The sequence below is a fragment of the Orycteropus afer genome, unplaced genomic scaffold (assembly GCF_000298275.1).
Source record: "Orycteropus afer afer isolate SDZICR_OR568_19922 unplaced genomic scaffold, OryAfe1.0 scaffold00427, whole genome shotgun sequence".
In the NCBI taxonomy this organism is placed as follows: Eukaryota; Metazoa; Chordata; class Mammalia; order Tubulidentata; family Orycteropodidae; genus Orycteropus; species Orycteropus afer.
In genome coordinates this window covers 2,207,889-2,213,943 of record NW_006922014.1, presented here as the reverse complement: position 1 = coordinate 2,213,943, position 6,055 = coordinate 2,207,889, and positions in this window count along the sequence as shown.

The following is a 6,055-nucleotide window of genomic DNA, read 5'->3' as shown; positions in this document are numbered from 1 at the left end:
GTTTCTTCATTCTTCAGGCAATTCATACTCTGTCCAATAGTCTTCACCAATATGATATTTCAAATGCATCAATTCTTCTTTGGTCTTCCTTATTCATTGTCCACCTTTCACAGGCATATGAGGAGACTGCAAATACCATAGCCTGGATCATGTGCACCTTAGTCCTCAAAGTGACCAGTTCTGCTTTTTGACATTTCTGAAGATGTGTTTTGCAGCTGTTTTGCCCAATGCAATATGTCATTTTATTTCTTGACTGCTGCTTCTATTGGTGTTGATTGTGTATTCAAGTAAAATGAAATCTTTGGCAGCCTCAATATTTTCTTCCTTTATTATGATACTCCTAAATAATCCAGTTGTAAGAATTTTTATTTTCTTTATGCTGAAGCTGTAGTCTTTGATCTTTATCAATAAATGTTTCAAGTCTTCTTTGCTTTCAGCAAGCAATGTGTGTCATCTGCGTATTGCAGGTTGTTAATGAGTCTTCTTCCAATTCTGATGTGTTCTTCTTCATATGATCCAACTCCTTGGATTATTTACTCAACATGTGAATTGCATAAATATGGTGAAAGGATACAACCAAAACATACCCCTTTCATAATTTTGAACCATGCAGTATCACCTTGTTTTTTTGAACAAATGCTTTTTGGTTTACGTACAGGTCCCAAATGAGAAAAATTAAGCATTCCAGATTCCCATTCTTTGCTCTGTTATCCATAATTTATTATTATCCATACAGACTAATGGCTTTGCATACTCAATAAAATACAGGTGAACACTTTCCAGTATTATCTACTTTCATCCAAGATCCATCTGATATCAGCAATGGTAACCGTCATTCCACATCTTCTTGTGAATCCAACTTGAGTTTCTAACATTTCCCTGTTAATGTAATGCTGCAACTGTTCTTGAATTATCTTAAGTACAAATTTACTTGTGTAAGATATTAACGATATTATTTGACAATTTCCACATTCTGCTGGAATACCATTTTTTGGAATAGGCCCAAATATGGATGTCTTCCACATGGTTGTTCAGTTAGCTCTTCTCCAAATTTCTTGGCATAGACTAGTGAGCACCTCTAGTGCTGTACTGCTCCATTTTTTGAAACATTTCAATCGATATCTTGTCAATTCCTGGAGGCTTGTTTTTTGCCAATGCCTTCAGTTCAACTTGGACCTCTGTCTTCAGTATCATTGGTTCTTGATCATATGCTTACCTCTTTCAATGGTTGAACATAGACTAATTCTTTTCTGGTACAGTGATTCTTTGTATTCCTTCCATCTTCTTTTGATGTTTCCTGCATTGTTCAATATTTTGTCCATAGAATCTTTCAATACTGAAGCTCAAAGCTTGAAATTTTTCTTCACTTCTGTCAGCCTGAGAAATGCCAAGCCTTTGCGCATTTCATTTTAATACTTTTACTTTGCCTTCTGCCTTTGAAATTTCTGTCTAACTCTTTCACTTAATTTCTTCCTTTCACTTTAGGGGCTCTGTGTTCAAGAGCAAGTTTCAGAGTACCTTCTAACATCCATTTTTGTCTTTTCTTCCTTTCTTGTCTTTTTAATGGTTTTTTTTTTTTTTTTTTTTTTCATGTATGATGTGGTTGTTGTCATCCCACCACTTGTGTGGTCATTAGTATCCAATGTGTCAAATTTATTTTTTGAAGTGGTCACCAAATTCAGGTGGGACATACTCAATGTTGTACTTTGGCTCTTGTGAACTTATTTTAATTTCTTCAGCTTCAACCTGAAATTGTTTATGAACAAATGATGGTCTGTTTCACAATCAGCTCCTGGCCTTGCTCTGACTGATGATATTGAACTTCTCCTTTGTCTCTTTCCAAAGATATAGTCAATTTGATACTTGTGTATACTGAGGTCCACATGGATAGTCACTGTTTATGTTGTTGAAAATAGGTATGTGGGAAGAATAAGTAGCCGGACTGCCCATTGTCCTTTCTATTACAAAAGCTATATTTTTTCAACTTTTGAGCTTTCTTCTTTTTTTCCACTTTCCCATTCCTGTTACCATTAATTATCAAATGCATCTTGATTTCATGTTTGATAAATTTCAGACTGCAGAAGTTGATAAAGATCTTCAATTTCCTCATCTTTGGCATTAGTGCTTGTTCTGTAAATTTGAATACTAGCTTTATTAACTTGTTGGTGTGTGGATATTATGCAACAACTGACAGTGTTGTATGTCAAGGTAGATCTTAAAATGTTCTTGTTATCTGTGAATGTGATGCCTTTCCTCTTCAATTTCTCATTCACTCAAAATTAGCCAATGAAAATCATATGGACCACAATAGAATATTGTCTGACTCATTTGCTTTGGACAAATCATCATGAGTGATCAACCACCAGTGGAAGGTATTGTATTTGGTAAGGCAAGGGCACAGAGGGCATAGGAGACCGTTGGCATATGGAATGACACAAAAACTGCAATCATGCACTCAAGTATACCAGTGATTGTGAGGTTGAATGAGGATCTGACAGCATTTTATTCTATCGTACATAAATAAGTTGCCATGAATCAGAATCAATTCGGTGACTACTAGCAACAACAAAGGAACACAGAAGTTAATTTTTCTGTTAAATAACCATATGAAGAAGTATGATCCTTGGTTTAGGTGGCAACTCTTCTCCATAAAGTTGTCCTGTGATCTAGATGATGCTAGTCTGTTGGTCTGCCATTTTAGGTTGTCATCATGGTCTGCTGGTCTAAGAGATCCCGCCACAATTACTACATTCTCAGTAACAGGGTGAAGGAGTTCTTTTAAAGAAATATTTAGAAATTTCATCCAACAGTTGTGCATATATCCCTTTGCCCTCATTTACCAATATGAGAGGCTGGTAAATCTGACCTTTATTATGGATTTCTGTGTGGCCAGCTAAAAATTAGGACAACTGTTTTATGAAATAAAAAATAAAATTTAGTATTGAGTAGCAAAGCAGTCTTTGACATACTTTTATATTTTAATCACTAATATTAAATACGTATATTGCCATAGGGAATCAGTCTTTTCAAATAGCATATATATCCACTGTTCCCACAATGGATTGATATATTTTTATTCAGCCTTGTAAACCTTACACAGACCGTGTCCTATGGACTGCTCTTTGCTGTAGCTGTTGTAGCCATTAGAAATTGTCCTTATGAATCTTGAATCTACCTAATCAAGATATTGAAAAACAAAAGAAAACCCTTTGCCAAGTCAATTCTGACTTGTAGCAATCCCATGCATTATAGAGTAGAACTGCTCCATAAACTAAGCATGTCATCTTTAGAGACAGATCACCAGACCTTTCTTCATTATCATCCCTGCCCCCATGAAATTATGAAATTGATATACTAGGCTCATTAACAACCCCAAAATTAGCAGGTGGCCAAGGAATGTTAATGCTTAAGGAAATCATTTGTTCAAACTTTGCTTCTCTCAGTGATCACATGGTTTCTCTAGTTTGTTCAACCTGTCTATCAATATGATAATTTTTGTCCTAGAAGACTGCTAGCTGAAATGCTAAAAGTTAAATTCTACCCAGGTATACCTTGGAAGAAAGCCTGGAGATAAACTTTCAAAATATCAATCATTGACCTGAAGGAGCACATCAATTGTGCTGAAGGAGTAGGGCAATTCTACTCTGATACACATGGAGTCTACCAATTGGAGTCAACTTGAAGACAACTGGCTTTACAGCACCCTTGAAAAGCATTGTCTAGATTGCAAGAAGAGTGTTTGTATTTATGTTGTTGTTATTATTGTTTAATGTGTCCAAACAGGCTATTCAAGATGAAGCCAAAATATGAGCCTTTTAGTTTACTTTCTAATTCTGAATGACATTGCTAGGTAAATTCACTGTTTGCCAATATTGCCACCATTACTGCCAGTATATTTTTGATAGATGATTTTTGTTCCCTTTTTTGTCTTGGTTTGTTTCTAGTATGATTCCATTTTCTATTTATACAAGTTAAAAAAAAAACAGGCATAATCAATCAATAAATATTGTTAAGTATGTACATATATGGTAAAACCATTAAACAAATTAGCAAGGGAATAAATATTTAAAATTCAGGATAAATGTTAACTCCTGGGGAGAGGAAGTAGGATGTGATGGGGAGAGACACAGAGAGAGACCTTACAAGTCTAGCATTATATATCTTCCTAATCTGGTTTTGGTAATATAGGTATTGGCTTTATTTTTAATTCTAAAAAAATTTATGCATCTTTTTAATGCACTTCTAAGGACTTTCTGAAATTTATTGGACACAGAACTTTTATTCTTCTCCACCACCAAGGCTGTGGAACATTTAGCTCACAATTATCACAAAATTGTATACCATCAACAATTCAGATAAAAAAAAAAAAAAAAAAAAAAAAAGCACTGCCATTGTGTTGATGCCAACTCATAGCGACCCCTCCTTGGGTTTCTGAGGAGGTATCTCCATGGATGTACATTGCCCAGTCTCCCTTCCAAGGAGCGGCCCCCAGCCTCTGGTTAGCAGTCAAATGCCTCAGGCACTTGTTGCTAAATATGCCTATTTGGTAATCCATCTTTGTCTCAGCCTTTCTCTTCTCTATGGAGAATATGGCCAATCACCACAAAGGTATCAGAAAATGTTTATACACTAAGTAGAATTATCTACCAACACCTGAAAATTTCACTAGTAGGATATTGGCCCCCAAACTATCTCAGAACCTACTGTGTTTTGTTATATGGACCATACAGTCTCTGAGGTCTTCTGTCAGAAATGAACAATAATTGCATCTTTTCAGAATCTCTGATGATGATCACATAATTGATTTTACTGAGGTAAATTTTGTCGATCACAAAATGTCACATTTTGTCAATTTCCTATTGCAAATATTTATGACTTTAATTAAGTATAGCAAGATCATTTCATGGATGGGGAATTTATGTCATGCAGTGGTCAACTTCAGGTAATTTTCTTCAGAGGTCTCAGAGGAGGTTGATCTTTTTATTATGTAAATGGATAATTAAGCTCTTTTGTTTTATTGCCTAATTGTAGACTAACCATTCAATATGTATGGATTTCTTACAGCAACACTTTAGAGAATGAAGTTTTTTTCATTAGCAGTAATTGTGTGGGTATTACTGTCCTCCAACTAAGGTTGTGTATTGATGAGCTATCACCAAGTGCAGCTCTGATAACATGCTGATGTGCCATTCTTTGAAATGAGCCCTTGTTTTTCACTATTAGTTGTTCAACCTTGCAGTGCATTCTGTTAAATTTCCCTGTGGGTAAATAGGGGCATCTGTCTGAATTAAATCTAATCTACCCTATTGTGCTGATACTAAGACAACAATTTTTCTTCCCACATTTTAACATCTCTGAAATTAATATATTTCTTACAATCGATGATGTCTTACAGTTGCTGTCAACTAGGAAGAAATTGTGATCATTATCTGGAAACCCTCAGGTGAGATAAACAGAAGCAAGTACCAGAACATTTTAGACAAGAAAAATACAGCCCTTAAATTGTTTAAAAATTTTAATTGAATTTTATATGCAAATGGATTAAAAATCAAATAGGATAACAGATACTATGATGAAAAACATTATTTTTGCCTTTCAATTAATTTATTTAAAAATGTATCTACCTTGCTGTTTCTTGATTTATAGATTAATTAATTTATCTATATACTCCCTGCTATAAATGAGAATTTTGTTGTTTATATTCTCCTCCTTTTGCCAATTTAGTAACAGATTTCCTCTCACTTCAGCTTCTAGTTTTTGTCATTTGTACTTCTACTTATACATTGTCCAGCTTGACTGCATTTAAAATCTATTGCATTATCATAATTAAGACATCAAATCTTTAACTCTGGATTGATTCCTCCCCTACCCCCCAAAAATCCCAACAAAATGTGTTTACATGATGATGAAATATTATTCACTACAGAGCCAAGTAATATGCTATCTTTATATATTTTCCACAGGTAATATTTTATGTGATTTAATGAAAAATATTAATAGTTGTTATTTTTTCTTATATTTCACCAGTTTCTTCAAACCATACTAAATCATACTT